The 17,148-nt window shown below is 33.5% G+C and overlaps 2 pseudogenes; one reads left to right on the top strand and one right to left on the bottom strand.

Annotated features, from left to right (window-relative positions):
* Positions 1-17,148, bottom strand: part of LOC108763997 (glucose dehydrogenase [FAD, quinone]-like) — a 33,589-nt pseudogene that overhangs the window by 8,632 nt on the left and 7,809 nt on the right.
* On the top strand, positions 8,460-13,946 carry LOC108763991 (ornithine aminotransferase, mitochondrial-like; annotated as a pseudogene).

Raw genomic sequence — 17,148 nt, 5'->3', positions numbered from 1 at the left:
CGGTAAAATGATGCAAACTTACTTTTTCCGGCATGGAAACATATTTGCAACATTATTTTCCAAAAAGCGTTCCAGTGACATTTCACCTATTATAATGCGAAATACCCTTTTTAAGCAAATAGTAAGAAGAAAACGGAAGAAATATTAAACAATTAGAAGAACTTAAACTGGTATAAATATATGGTATACACACATATGCAATATTAAAAAGATAAGTATGTATTTCCAATACAAATTTTGCTTGGAAACATACATATACATATGTATGTGCATATTTTAAAAAAATCGAGTAAAGGAAATAAAAAAAAATTAAACTTAAAAAAAAAAACAAAAAAATTAAAAACATTCTAAAAAGACTAAAAAAGTAAAAACAAAAAAAAGATTCTCAAAATCGTCCACCTCCTCGCGGTGAGAATCGGGTAACTTTGAAATATTCAAAGGCAAAGGACGCTACTTCAAATTTTGAAAACTTGGTCTGCCATTGTAGGTACGTTAAGTTGAATTTTTGGATTCTGACTTCACATTCGTAATCAGCGATCCCAAAAACCCCCGAGTAACAAGTTTCAATCGAATTCGGGCATATTTTTTGCAAATTTACTCACCGTACGTAAAATTTCGAAAAATTCTGAGCTTATAGGCGCCATTGTGAACTCAAAATCGAAAAATGAAAATTGTATACAGTAGACCTTTTCGAAGTTTAACTATCAGGAACACGTTTCTGATACCTTATTACATACAAATGGACCTTCCGATACTTGTCTAGTTCTTTTCTGCTAATTGTTGGGGGTTGAAATACATGTCGAAATTCAGCACATCTCGGCGTTAAAGGGTTAATACAACTTTTTCTGCAGAAGCGAAATCTGCAATAAAACATGGGGGTTTTCTCATTTAAAATTTTAAAGTTACCTACCCTTTCACCCCCAGCGGATGGTAGGTGGGGGGTAGAATTTTTGTGTCAATGGATAGCTTGCTTGACAACATTGAATACGTACATTTTTATTTTTTTGATCCTTTGAGTATTTCTTGAGATATTTTAAACGTTTTAGACTCATTTTTTAATTTCGCTGATTACAGCGCCATCTGTCATCAAAAAAATGTTTGTAATAGGTAAAATTTATGTAACTTTTTCTGAAGAAGCGAAATCTGCAATAAAAAATGTAGGTTTCCATTTAAAATTTTAAACTTACCCTCTCTTTCACCCACAGCAGGTGGGGGTGGGGGTCATTTAAAAATGCAAAAGATAGATTTTTTGAAAACATTGAATACGTATATTTTTAGATTTCTGATCCGATGTGTATTTCTCGAGATATTCGACCGTTTCCACACTTTTCGGACACCCTGTGTATATATATATATATTTATAACTGTCATAAAGCATAAAGCTATAAAGAAAAATAATGTGATAATCCGTGCAAAAAGCAACGAATCGGTAAAATATCAAATAAAAGGAGAACGTGATTAATAATATTATTAGATGTGTGATTTAGTTTTAAGGGTATTTTTTCTCAAAAACTGGTTTATTGGACCGTGCGCGCCGCGATACTAAGTGCCACAGTTTTTCTGAAAAATCATTGATAATGCAGGTCTCTTTTTTATTACTGCTCTTCGTTATTTCTCATTTAACGTTAAATTTTATTATATATTTAGAGGAAAGGCCCCTATTATGAGATACCGAGTTCATTTTGGGTAAATGCTAGAAGTCTATAGGCAGAATTTAAAAAGATAATTGGTCATTTTGAAGAGAATTTAATAAGCTTTACGGTAACGTTACATAAAATTTAATTCAAATTCCAATTTTTTTGAAAATTAAAGAAATGTAAAAAGTGAGCAAATCGCAAAGTCAAAAAATTGTGCTCCTAATATGAGGCCCTGAGAAATCGATAGTAAAACGCAAAGTATATCAGTATTTTAATTAAAAAACTTTATTTAATGTGTGTGTTTCTAAAATACAAACAAACACAGCCAGCGTGCGCAAAAAATGAGCATGCGATAGATTATACTCAGAACTCGTTTTCAGGTAGTTGGAATCAAGCATTGCAGATATAAGCACTTGACGTTCATTCCGGTTGTCTTTTTTATTATTGTACAATAACATTTATACTTTAGCAACGATTTTCACTATAACATAGGAGTATGGGTTATTTCATATCAGGAATACCCTAGGTATCTCATATTACGATTTGCCTTATGGTTTTACGATCATCGAATCTAACTTCTGTAATTAAACAATTCAACATATCCTATATTTTGCTATTAGTACGATCTTACTCTATCACTATGGTTACGGCCAATATAAACGCTCCCTAATTCGGAACGACTTTGGCTACATTCGGAAACGTCGCTCGAACACAGTATAGACTCCCTGCAGCTGGATATGATTAGAGTCCCTATAATGAGAGTCTAGACATGAGGGGTGGTCGTCTCTGATTGGACGCCGCCATTTGTAGGCTCCGTTCGATGTGGTAGTGAATCTGTTAATTGGTGTGAACAACTGTTAGACGTTGTCTACAATGTACGAAGTAAGCTTGGTTTAAGAAGCAAGAATAAAAAATTGACCAATCACAGTTGATTGTGAAAAGAATAATCGATTGTGATTGATCAATTTCTTACTCTTACTTCTTAAACCAAGTTTACTTCGCATATTGTAGACAACGCCTTATAGGCCGGTAGTCATAGTCGATTCTTATTTCAAGATCGTCTTAAGTAATGTCTTAAGACGCTAATGCAGCCCTCTGATTGTTTTACAATGATTACTGCAGGCATGATCTAATAATGAATTTTTTACTAAATAGTTTTCAATCTAAGAACAATAAATTCATGGTGGAACCAATATAGATAGCGTTTATTAGTTTAATAGAAACACCGCTATCTCATATTAGGCGCGTATCTCATAGAGGGCTTTCCTCTATAATAAAATATTATAAATATATTTTACTTGTTTTATGACGATTATTGTCCAATTATTTATTCAATTATTATAACTCCTAAATAATAAATTTATGCGACACTCAAATAAACAAATAAAGTTAATAATAATAAATTATTAAAAAATGATAATAATAAGTAATAAATAAATAAAACATAAGTAACAACAATAAGTAATAAATAAATAATAATAAAAATAATAAATAAAAAATTATAATTATAATACCCTACTCAGCAAAATTAAAGGACTATTATTTTACAGCTTGAAATCTCTATTTTTCAGATAGATACTTTAAAAATCGGCCTTGCTGATATTTTATGAAGTCACACAAATATGAATAAAGACGCATCAGATCTTAAAATTTTTTACGAAGATTCACTCTTTCGAAAACTGTAAACCGCATTTGTGCGCAATTTTTAATTCGCGCTGTAAAATTTCGCTTATTTTGTAAAAAATTTTAAGATTTGATGCATCTTCATATTTATGTTTGTGTCACTCCATAAAATATCAATAAGAATATTTTCTAAAGTTATAATAAATTAATAACAATAAATAACAGTTATAACGCTTTATTTTTATTTTATTCAAATGAATAAAATGTTTTAATTGTCATTAAAAGTTGTAAATCTATATTAATTAGTTTTCTTAACTAATATTATAGAATTAATTTTTTTAAATCAATTATTTGATCTTGATCTTTTAATGTTTAAATCGGAGTTATTCAATTATTCCTTAGATTTCTATTGGGTTTTCTGGGGAATAATTCCGATCGGAATCCATTCCGATTTTGTTCCATAGATGTCCCTGATTTGGTTTTAACTCTATCATAAGTAATGTTTATTTCTTATTCTGATATTTCTCCAATTTTTTCGAGACGAGACGAGACGAGAAAAACAAATGACATATGATAACCTCGGAAATGTTACTTTTAATGACACGAAAAGTTTTGAAACGATATTTCGAGATTCTCGTATCGAAATGCATTATGTACTATTGACTAGTCGTCGAGATAAGTTCGCTTGTGATTGATTTGATCAGTGATTACTGAGAATATACTGACTGAAACAATCTTTATAAGAATATAGTAGAATTGATTTTTTTAAGCTCTTTTGCGCTATTATTATTTTAACGATCCAAATATTAATCGAAGATTTAAAAAAACGATTTAATTAAAGTCTTTTATGAAAAAGTAGATAAATAAATAATTCGATATATTAAAATTTAAAAGATATTTTAATTGTAAAATATGACTAATATTTACATAATGTACGAGGTGTGATCAAAAAGTAAGGTGACTTTTTGAATTTCGCGCGCTCTGTACACTCTAATTTCAAAATTTTTTTTTGTTGTGTTGGTACACTCGTCACGATCATATGTTCACAGTTTTGACTATATAGCATGTGTTGTTTTTATGTGAGAGGCATAAAGGTTAGACTCGTGTTTGCGTGCTCGGCGATTTTTTGCTGTTGAAAATAATGGAGCAGAGAATTTGTATTAATTTTTGTATAAAAAATGGTATTAAGTGTTCAAAAACTCTTGAAATGTTGACAGTGGCGTACGGTGAGTCAACTTTGAGCAAAAAAAAATGTTTATAAATGGTATAAGTTATTCCAAGAGGGCCGAGAAGATGTTAATGATGAACCTCGCTCTGGACGCCCCAGCACGTCAAAAACCGACAAAAATGTTCAGGAAGTGAAAGAAATTGTGTTGAAAAATTGTCGAATCACGATTAGAGAAATAGCTGATGATCTTAACATATCGTTTGGCTCACGCCAATCAATTTTAACGGATGTTTTGGGTATGACACGTGTGTCAGCGAAATTCGTTCCAAAACTGCTTAATTTTGATCAGAAGCAGCGTCGTATGAACATCGCCCAAGACATGTTGAACGACGTCAATGATGATCCTGATCTGCTCAAAAGAGTTATAACTGGTGACGAAACATGGGTATGACCAAAAGGCCCATGAAAGGACGAAGATTTGCGACGATTGAGGAGATTAAGGCTGCATCGCTGGAGGAGCTCAAGGCAATACCCAAAAGTGCATTTCAGAAGTGTTTTGACGACTGGAAAAAGCACTGGCATAAGTGCATTGTATCAGAGGGGGATTATTTTGAAGGGAATAACATAATTTTGGATGAATAAATGAATATTTTTTTATAAAAATGAAAAGTCACCTTACTTTTTGATCACACCTCGTATATAACATAATTATATATTGTACGTAAATTAATTTTAATTCTTCGTTGTCACACTTTTACAAAGTTTCATGGTTATCGTATTGAGTTAAATTAGCCAATTAGTGCAAATTGATGCTGCCATTCTAAAACTATTCATCTGATATGAATAGAAAATATAGAATATATTAGGCATGGGAATAAGTTTCCGCCCATTAGAGAGATGTCGTTAGTAGCACTGCTTGTGTGTTTGATAAAACGGCAATACATGTATTTGAAAGGTGTGTTCAAGCTTTTGAGCCCAGTAGTTGATATTCATTCGAAGCGATTTGTTTGAACTAAGCTTTGAAACAAAAACAATAGGAATGGGACAATAGGCACGATAAGCTGATTCTGCTACGTGACAACGCTATGTCACACGTTGCAAAACCGGTCAAGAAATACTTGGAAGGAGTGAAGTGGAAAATTCTGCCCCACCCGCCGTATTCACCGGACATTGTTCCTTCAGATTTCCATTTGTTCCGGTCCATGCTGTCGGCCCTTTCTGGAGAGCGATTCAATTCTTATGAAGATATAAAAAAATGGCTTGATAAATGGATCGCTTCAAAAGAACCAGATTTCTTCCTTCGAGGAATCTGTTTATTACCTGAAAGGCGAGGAAAAGTTGTCGCTTCTGATGGAACATACTTTGAATGAACTTACTTTGTATTGTTTTGTTTAAATAAATACATCTTTTTCATTAAAAAAGAGCGGAAACTTATTCCCATACCCAATACTTTGAACATTATTATAGAATGTGTTTTATTAATGATAATATTTTGAAACAAATAACATACGTTAAAAAAAAATCTTGAAGATGTACATGTAAAAAAAGTGAACTGTAACATACAAAAATTATAACGTCATTTTGTAATCTTTTTAGTTAAAATTTTAGAGTACTCCTAAAATTTAGTACTCAGATAAAAATCTCTACTAAAAATATGTGCGCATTTCCGAAACATTTTTTTTTTTTATAAGTGAAGAAAGTGTTATTTTCTCTTAAAATAATTTAATTTAATTTAGTTTATTGTGCAAAGAGCTTTGTGAAAAAGACTACATGTTAACAGAGTAATAGACACAAAATATGATACAATAGACAATAGTAGCTTGCAAATGGTTAGGCGTCAGCAAAATTGCTGATACAAACCCTACCAATAACAAAACCGAAATAAGACAACAATGAAATAAGAGGTAAATCAGTAGCTGAAATCATACACACACATTTCATCAGTCTCGTTTAAATGCTGTGAGTGACGCGATGAAATGCGAGGCAGCGGAACGACAGGAGTACAGAGAGGGATTTTTATTGAATCAGGAAGGGAATTAAAATATTTAACAGAGGTGTAGGAGAAAGCAGCACAGAACTTAATAGAATGATATATGGGGAAGGATAATTAATCTTGGTCTCTGGTGACAAGAGGGTTAAAAGAGGAATGATGTTCAGAGTTCAACTGAAGGAGACGTCGCAGATACAGAAGAGTATTGGAGGGAAGGAGAGAAAATACATGACAGCACAGATGGAGAATAAAACGTTATCAAATCTTAAGCCAGCCAGATTTCTGGTAATACTGAGATATATGGTCGTATTTACGGACGCAATAGAAGAAGCAGAGACAAGAATTTTGGATACGCTGTGCACGATTTAGTAGATGTTGGTTAAGAGCCGGAACGTAGACGACATCAGCGTAATAGAGAAATAGAGAAATAACAAGCAACAAAAAAAAGAAGTGAAAAGTTTTTTTAGAGCAAGAAAGAATGTGGCGAAGGGGATAAAGAAGACGTAAGCATAAGCAGTCCGATACTTGACGGTCACGTGTGACTCGAATGACTATAAAGAGTCAACATGGATACTAAGAATCTTAATAGAGGAGGAGCGAGAAATTAGAATAGAATTAAGAGAAATGTCGAAGGACTGAATACGCGATAACAATGTTGAAGAACCGACAATCAGGAAGGATAATTTAGAAGGATTTAGATACAGGGCATTATTAGACCATTCTGCAATAGATTTTAAATATGTATTCAAAGCAGAACAGGTTGCTAAAGCATCGAATGGATGAAAGAATTTGAGAAGAATTACATCATCTGCATGAAGAGCTCGGAGGACAGAGAAATATTAGACAAATCAGAGACAAAAATATTAAAGAGTAAGGGTCCAAGAATGGACCCTTGGGAAACACCAGAGAAAACGGTACGAGTAGAGGAGAAAAGAGGAAAAGGATTATATATGAGGACTTGCTGCGTGCGGTTTGTAAGGAACGAGTAGATTAACAAGAGCGCAGGATGAGAAAAACCGCATAACTTGAGTTTGGCTAAAAGTAGGTCATGATTGATGCTATCCAAAGCCTTTGTGAAGTCCAGCGTAACGATAGAAATAAGGCGACTATTGTCGAAATTATGAAGCACGACGTCAGAAATGTGAAGCAATTCCGTCATCGTGCTGTGAGATCGACGAAAACCAGTTTGACAGGAGGGAAGGATATTAAATTAGTTGCCATACATGTACTGATGCGTTTTTTAATATTAATTAACAGAAAAAGAAATGATAATATACAATTTTGTACGCAAATTTCGAATAAATAACCAAATTAATAATTCAGATAAGACAGCTGTGGCACAAACTTTCACTCCATTATAATTGGCAGAACAGCAACTATTGCGAAGGTTGTATATATTCAATTTGAAGTGAACTACTTAGCTCACGGTCCAAAATATTAACCCTTATTTACGGTATTGAGATATGACATACTTACGTCTAAAAATCGCGTAGCATTTATAGAAACCGAGAAGTGAGAGGATTAGATATGGGAGGGGATAAAAGTTGGTATTCAACGAATCCTTTTCTCTATCTAACGTCGTCAGTTTACATAAAAAAGCGATACTGATCGTGTTTTTTCAAAAAATCGTGCAATTTAAGATTTAGAATTTGTCGAGATAAATATGCTTACACTATTTTATTGGCATATTTTTTTATTGAACTATACATCTTCAATTATTCATTCCTTTAGTTGTTTTATTTTTATCTTAATTTTAAGTATGATTAATAATTTTTTAAAATAAAGGTGTCTTTTGTGATTTTTTGAAAAATTCTCTTTCGTTTGTTGTTAAATATTTTTTGCAATTTACAATTTTCGGCAACTCTACTTATACGGGGCTCTTCTTTAGATCTTCCTCCAGAATAAATATTTTACACAGTTACTTTAATCGGTGTATTTTATTGAAAATTAGAGACACTTGAACATCAACTGAATCCCCGCGTGATAATGTCGGAAAAAAACGTGCAGTAAGTGAGAGTTTAACAAGGATATAATTTACGCGATGAAACTACTAATGAGAGCGGTACTGCAAAATATCAAAAGATCATTAAAAACATTACTATTGCCCCAGTCTTAGGTAATATAATTAATTAGTATTAACTTTGTGATTTTATCATAATTTTATCACAATTGTATACATAAATTACTATATTAAATTATATGTTTAAAAAATAATCTGTATCCAATTTATTTGTATATAATTACTTTCTCATTATTAAAATATTTAAAATGGAACTTAAAAATATTTTAAATATTGTCAGAATTAACTTAAATGATTCTTCTTTTTAGCACATTCAATGCCACAGAACACTTACATCTCAACAAGTGTTTGATCGTGAATCTAAATATGGTGCTCATAATTATCCACGTGACTCTGCAAAGGTCAAAGTGTCTTTATGTGGGACATTGAAGGGAAACGATATTTTGTAAGCGCTTATTCGGTAGTTAATCAAGACCATTGTCATCCCAGAATCTACAAAACGATGATTAACCAGGCGAAGACTTTAATTCTGACATCCAGAGCATTTTATTCAGATCTTTTAAGTGAATTCGAAGAATATATTACGAAACTTTTTAGATACAAAGTATTGATTTCGATTCCCAAATCCCAAACTTATATCTGTAAGATAAACAATGACGTAATGAGATCTAAAGTGTGTATTAATCTAAAGTATATAAGAAATCCAAAGTATAATACAGCAGTGAAAGTGAACGATAAGTTTATATATACGGTGTGTTATTTTGAAAATCTAAATAATATAAATTATTTTGGAGTTTTGATATTAAAATTAACAACAAGGCATTGAAAGTACGGCGCGATACTTGGGGCGCAATTTTATTATTATTTTATGTTAATTATTTTAATTTAACACACCCAGAGAAAAGGTTACTTCGATTTAAAGAAATTTTCTTTGCTGTACGGTTAAAGAAAAAATTTCTTTGATTTGTGAAAAAATTTTTTTTATTTTAACATTTTTTTAAATCAAATAAAATTTATTTGATTTAAAGAAATGTTTAAATAAAAGAAATTTTTTTCTTTAACCGTATAGCAAAAAAAATTACTTTAAATCAAAGCAACCTTTTCTCTGGGTGCAAATTACAGTTTCTTCGAATGTTTTGACCATATTTCAGGTCATTCTCAGCGATAATGTAGAAATGTAGATAATAAAAGAAGCTCGTCTTACGCTTAAACAGAGATCTCTGGTCAAGTATTCTATATCACTTCGTAACATGAATTTGTTAAATTGTGAAATTGTTTAAATTAATCTAGCTTTCGATTGTGTGTGGTGTGTCATAAGCGTAAGACCAGATTGAATTTTAATACAATTAATAAAATCCGCAATCATAATGTATGAAAATCAGAAATTTGAAAAAATCAGAAATATATAACTGTAACAAATCGCACAAACGTCAGAAAAACAATTGTTTCATCAATCTCATGACAATTGAAGGCCAGATCAATTTAACTAAATTCGCAATTTAATGAATTCATTGCTGCGAATATATAGAATACCAGACATCACTGTTTGACATCAAACGGACTTCTTTATTGTTTACATTTCTACATCATCGCCTAAAATTTGGCCAAAACGTCCTAAGAAACTGTAATGTTTATCAAATTAATATAATTAAAATAATATAAGATAATTGTGTACCAAGTATCACATCATACTCTTTCTTACTGCCTAAGTATATTATTGTTAATTAAAAAAATCTAGTTAGTCTAATATTTAACATACCAGAAGTTATATCAGTAAATTGGATCTTAAAAATAGAGATTAAAAATTAATAATATAATAATATACAATAATAAAAATAATAATGTATAATACTAATTATTATTATTATATGTAATAATAATATAATATAATTAATAATAATAATATTAAATAATGTCTTATTTAATATTTTGTTCGCATCATAATTGATGAATCAGATATATCTTCAAACAAGAAAACAATTCCGTAATGTTTTTTATAGATCGAATTCATTCCCATTAAAAAAATTCATTTCTTTAGCTATGACAAATGGTTATCAATGAACATGGGAGTGGAAAGTGGAGAAACAGCATGCAAATTGGCACGCAAATGGGAATACTCATACAAGGATATATCGCAGAATCAGGCCAAAATAGTGTTTGCGGAAGGCAATTTCTCGGGAAGAACTATGAGCGCTGTTTCCTCGAGTACCGATCCTAGCAGTTACAACCAGGGACCCGGACCGAAAGATTTTTTCGATTCGGTTCCGGTTCCGATTTAATAAAATATCAAATAAATGTTCCGGTTTCAGTTTTAGTTTTTTCTTACTAGTAAAGACAACCGAAACCGTAAAAATTACGGTTTTTTAACAGTTTTTTTCGGTTCTACTTACTTAATTTTAAATCCGTTAATAAATCAAACTAATCAACTTACTCCTTACAAATCAAAGAATTGGAAAGAATAAGGGCACTGGGAGTCGGGCGCAGAAGACGTCGCGCATATAATACACTTGCTCTGAGGAAGGCTCAAAAATGAGTCGAAACATGTAAGCGCGTTTAGTGAATAAAGAAGGTTCATTCTTTATAAGTGTATTATTTGCGCGACATCTTCTGCGCCCGACTCCTGGTGCCCTTACTCTTTCCAATTCTTTACTTAATTTTATTTATTCTCTAAATTTGTTCTATCAAAAAGAAGGAGGGGAGGGAGGGGGGGAGGGGGGAGAGCGCGCGCGTATTCATCCATTCAATCTAGAGAGCCTAGTCGAAAAGAGGCATCAATTGATCACGTGACTCTGAATAAAAATTACGTAAACATTATTTTAGGCATATTTCTCTCAGTTCTTTCTTACAATTTATTTCTTATGGATAGATCTTACTTATTACATAAAGTCTACATATGTATTCTTGAATTTTTCATGACTTGGAATAAATTCTTGCAACATGTTGGTGAGGAAGATCTAAATAAAAGAAATGCTAGTATCTTAAAGAAAGTTTACATTAAATATGTCTCGCAATCCCGCCAGATTTCTTATATCATATGAGGGGTTGGAGGTATTTACATTCTGGTTATTAAGAGACGTGGTAATGGTAATACTGGATTGAATATTAGTGATTTGAAGAAACGGGCAAAACAAAGATTAAGAACAAGGATAAAGATTAAAATTAAGAACTGAAAAAAGAACCGAAAAAAACCATAAAATTTTACCAGTTCGGTTACGGTTTCGGTATTATAAACTATACAAAATTTGGATACGGTTTCGGTTTCATTTCACTAAAAAAAAGGGTTCCGAAACGGTTTTCGGTTCCGATTTCGGTTCGGTTCGGGTCTTTGGTTACAACGGCCTCGGACCGTTTATGCCGGGCTTCGAGGTCATATCTTGCGACGATCTCCCGGCGCTTCAACAAATTCTCGTCGATCCAAACGTCTGCGCCTTCATGGTGGAGCCTATCCAAGGTGAAGCTGTTGTTGTTCCTAAGTAAGATAAGTTTTTACGTGCAAAAGTTTAAAAAGAAATAAGTCACCTTCGAGCCTTATTCTTAAAATTGTCGTTGTATCTTGAAAAGAACGGATATCTGAGAGGAATTCGAGAACTTTGCACGAAACACAATGTCCTGTGGATTGCGGATGAAGTGCAAACCGGCTTGGCGAGAACGGGGAAAAGGATCGCAGTGGATCATGAAAATGTGAAGCCGGATATCCTGATGCTCGGTAAAACATTATCCGGAAGATTTTATCTCGTTTCCGGGATACTAGCGAATGATCCCATTATGCTCACAATCAAGCTTGGAGAGCACGGGTTAATTTATGGTGGTAATCCTTTGGGATACAAGATTGTTCCCGAAGCGCTTCGTGTCTAGAAGAAAAGAAACTTGCCGAAAAGGTCGGTCACTTATTCAGAGACGAGCTTAACAAGCTACCGAAGTAGATAGTTACTTTAGTGGCAGGAAAGGACCTCTTGAACGTCATCGTCATCAATGAAAAGATCGACGCATGGGATATTTGCGTGAAGCTGAAGGAAAATAGGCTCTTGGCGAAACTACGCATGGACACATCATTCGTTTTAGCACCATCGTTAATTATCACAGAGGAACAAATACGCGAGTGCGTAGATATCATTTCTAACTATTCTCACGTATACGTAACGAATCCTTTAATATTTATAATAGTATGCTATTATACCTTTCTAATAAAAATGCGAATGATAATTAAGTAATAAAAACTATTTGTTGATACTCTATACTTACATCATTTTCTGAATTTATTTAATATGGAAGAAAGTCGCCGATACTGACATAGGTCTCCTAAAGTGACACTCCCTTATTTCTCAGAAATTAACTATTGCACTTTATTAATACTAATAAAATCATGACCTGTTTAGTTAATTAAATCTAATTAAAGAAGTACAAACTCATAATTCATATATTTGTGGCTTATTTCTATACCAAATCAGCTAAAAACCAATTCTATGAATCCGAGAAGAAAATTCTTACGCTGTTCTTTTGCAAATTGCGTAATTAAAATAATAGTGACTGTATTATTGATAATATTATGTCATTTTAAATGTTCATAGTTTCATAAATGGCTTTTCTTTACAGAGAATAAGATATATCTTTATTTATAAAATAGGAATGTTGGTATTATTGCCTACTATGTCAGTTTTGGAGCCCATTTTGTCAGACGCTCATTTTTGCACAACTTACGAAAAACTTAATTATTGCAAAAATGCAAACATTATTATAAAAATTACTTATACTATCTGATAGAAGACACTTTTTACTTTGTATTTATGTTTTTGAAATTGTATTTTTACCTTTTGTTTAAGAAATATTGTCTAAAAACAAAGTGGTATGTCGGTATCGGTGACCTTCCTCTACTAATATATTCTCTATAATTCTAAGATGTCTAATGTGACTTTTATCTCGGCAATTCATGCAACAAAGATAATCTACATCGTTAATCAAAACAGTTCATCACTCCCTTGATGAAAAAATTTTGGAACATTTCAGCGAAATTGCTAAAAATTTACTGAAATTTCACTGAAAGTAAATTTTTTACCTAACATACCGAAAAATCGCTGAAATTGCATTGAAATTTCTCGGAAATTTTTATTAAAATTTCTGTGAAATTTTGCTGAAAATGAATTTTTCAACTAAAAATCGCTAGAATTTTTCTGAAATGCTGAAATTTCGCTAAAGTGTCCCAAAACGTGGACTAATTTCAACGAAATTTTTCCATTAGGGTTAATACATCAATTTTATTAAATGACATACTACAAGAAACTGAATCAGTCATAAGTGCATTGACGTATATGTATAAAAAAAATTATGGAAATTTTTTCCAAAACAGCAGAACGTTGTTGGACTTTTGCGCACAAATAAAAATTTCAGAAACGAAGTCACATTTGCCTACAGATTGATTATCAATATATATAGGCTGCGTTCGACAGAGAAAACTAATCAGTTAGCGCTTAATGATTCTTTAATACGATTGGTTTCTACACTTAGATTTAACGAAGAACTAAAGGCAAGACCAATCATATTAAAGAATCACTAAGCATTAACTGATTAATTTTTTCTGCTGAACGCAGTCATAGGCAAACGTGATTTTGTTTTTGAAATTTTTATTTGTGCGCAAAAGTGCATATAGACAATCAAGCTTTAGGCAATAATACCGGTGATCGGTAAATATGTAACAACAAATTATGTTGTTGTGATTGCTGCTAGTCTGCTATACCAACCAATTATTAGTAACAGAAATAAACTATATAAAACCTAACCTATCTTTTGGATAGGCTTTAGCTCATTTACATAGAATTCGTAGATGATCGTGGAGTCTTAAGTTGTATGAAGCCAACCAAGCACAGTCAAATATAGGGAGAATACTTGACTAGAATTAATCAATTTCTTGCGATTTGAGACCCTGCAACCGTCTACGACTTTTATATATATATGAGCCTCTTATTTGCTAGCGATACTATTGATTATTTGTTACATTGACAAATTAATTTGCAGTCGTAACAAATCGATTGTTTTTTTAACAAATATCACGTTTGCTTTCCCTTGATTTGTTCCTATAACAAAATCTTTTCTCTCAATGCACATGCATAATATACATCGCTTACTTGGTATTGAGAAACGCCATTCCATTACTGAATGCTGTCGTGTAGAGAGGATCAGAACTGTTCTACAGCATTTCTCGAATGTTTCTCAACTTTCTAACTTCAGATAGTTTCATACTGAATTTATTTCGTTCTGGTATGCTGTGCGAAGGATCGATGATATAGATTATCCCGCCCATCCCCACATGATCTTGAAGATTTTGTCCTACACCGGGTGCATGATGCACCACAGATATGTTCATCTTCTCGAGATGATGTCTCGGCCCAATTCCCGACAACATCAATAATTGCGGCGACTGTATCGTCCCTGTAGAGAGACTCACTTCGCGTTTCGCTTCAACTATGAAACATTTTTTATTCTTGCGGAACAGCACTCCTTGCGCCACCTTCGACTTATCATCTGCAAACAAGTTACTTCTTTTATGTTTATCTTTTTATGTAAGTGATGCCTGCGGTATCATCGAAACCGCAACTTGATTTATCGCGACTGTATAATCATTTCGTAAGTAATGCCTAATGACCTGACTGGAAATCAATACTTATATTTCCATTAGTACAAGGGTCGTCTGAAAAGTTTTGAGCCTAACAAAGAAACAAGTAATTTTTCGGTCAAATTCAATTTTATTTTTCCACATAGTCTCCTTTTAAGTCGATACATTTTTTCCAGCGATGCTCCCACCCCTTTAAACCATTCAAATAATACTGAGCGTCTTGCTTTGCAAAATAGGCGTCTAAAGATGCGATGACCTCCTCGTTCGATGAAAATTTCTGTCCTCCGAGCCAAACTTTGAGCCTAGGAAACAGAAAAAAGTCGCTGGGGGCCAGATCTATTGAATACGGTGGATGGTCAATTAATTCGAACCGCAATTCGTAAATTTTTGTCATAGCGACCGAAGTGTGAGACGGTGCGTTATCTTGATGGAATAGCACTTTCTTCTTTTTCAAATGCGGTCGTTTTTTCTCAATTTCTGCTTGTCAAGCAATGATGCGTAGTACGTCCCTGTTATTGTTTTACCTTTTTCAAGATAGTCGATCAACACAATTCCAAGACTGTCCCAAAAAACAGTCGCCATCACCTTTTCCGTCGATAAAACCGTCTTCGCTTTCTTCGGAGCAGGTTCACCCTTCGTAGTCCACTGTTTTGATTGTTCTTTCGTTTCAGGAGTGAAGTGGTGGACACAAGTTTCATCAACCATTATTAATCGACGCAAAAAATCCGACTCGTTTCGCTTAAACCGCTCCGACAGGGCCTTAGAAATGTTCATTCGAATTTGTTTTTGATCCAGAGTGAGCAAGCGCGGCACCCAACGCGCGGTTACCTTACGCATGCCTAATTCTTCAGTCAATATATGACAAACATGTTCTTTTGATATGCCAGCAGCCTCTGCTATCTCCCCAATCTTAATTCGACGGTTGTCCATTTGATGAATTTCTTCGATGTTATCGGTGGTGATCGCAGTTGTTGGCCGTCCCGAACGCTCATCATCAGCTAAGCTGGTATGACCACGTTTAAATTCAGCTACCCATCTTTTCACGGTGGCAAATGATGGGGCAGAGTCCCCTTAAACAGCGTCCAACTCGGCTTTAATTTGCGTAGACGTATTGCCTTTCCAATGCAAAAATTTAATTATAGCACGATATTCAATTTTTTCAATTTTTACAAAATGACGACACAAATGATTGTCAAACAAGAACTGAACGTCCAAAGTGGCCACAATATTGTCACAGATATCATTCGTAAGTATCACGGTTATAATACCAGAATGGCTTTGACGAGTAACGCCATCTTCATGATGAGGCTCAAAACTTTTCAGACGACTCTCGTATATTACGTACAACAATGATAAAATATATGAATACCGCTTCCACGAAGAGAACGATCACGATCCATACTCTTTATGATCAGATTGGAGGACTCGAGCGCGTTATTTAGTTCCGCATGCATTATATTGTCGCATCCTTAGGCTGCCCAAGAATATGACAATAATGCATGCGGAACTATTAGGTGTTAAACTTAATTCCTATAGCTCGCTACTAGAGGGTGCTGGCTCCAACGCTGGCGAGTTTCGACGATAAAGTCATATGTCTTTTGTAGTTTAGACATCGCTAAAAGTGATTCAATCCTCACAGGTTAGATTTCTCGACGCCAAAGAGATTTTCCAATCGATTGAAAATGAATCGCGATAACCTGTTTTTTCGACGTGTGCTTCTTCACTACTTCGACCTCAAGAAAACCGCAGCTGAAGCGCATTGCTTATTATCCGAAGTGTACGGTGATGAAACTCAATCGGAAAGAACATGTAGAGTTTGGTTTGAACGCTTCCGAAACGGTGATTTTGATGTGAGAGACAAAGAACTTCCAAGACAGTCGAAAAAATTTGAAGATGTCGAGTTGCAAGAATTGCTTGATGAGAATCCAGTTCAAACGCTTTTAGAGTTGTCGAAACAGTTAAATGTTACTCCAAAGGCCGATTGAGTGACGAACTAATGCAAAAAGGATCATCCGTAGCCAACAATCGACGCAAAGTCATTTTGTTGCATGATAACGCTCGACCGCATGTCGCGAAAAGCGTGAAGCAGACACTTCGAGAGCT

Source organism: Trachymyrmex cornetzi, unplaced genomic scaffold, assembly GCF_001594075.2.
Source record: "Trachymyrmex cornetzi isolate Tcor2-1 unplaced genomic scaffold, Tcor1.1 scaffold390, whole genome shotgun sequence".
NCBI classification, from domain to species: Eukaryota; Metazoa; Arthropoda; class Insecta; order Hymenoptera; family Formicidae; genus Trachymyrmex; species Trachymyrmex cornetzi.
The sequence above is the reverse complement of the archived record's forward strand: the minus strand, read 5'-3'. Positions and strand labels throughout refer to the sequence as shown.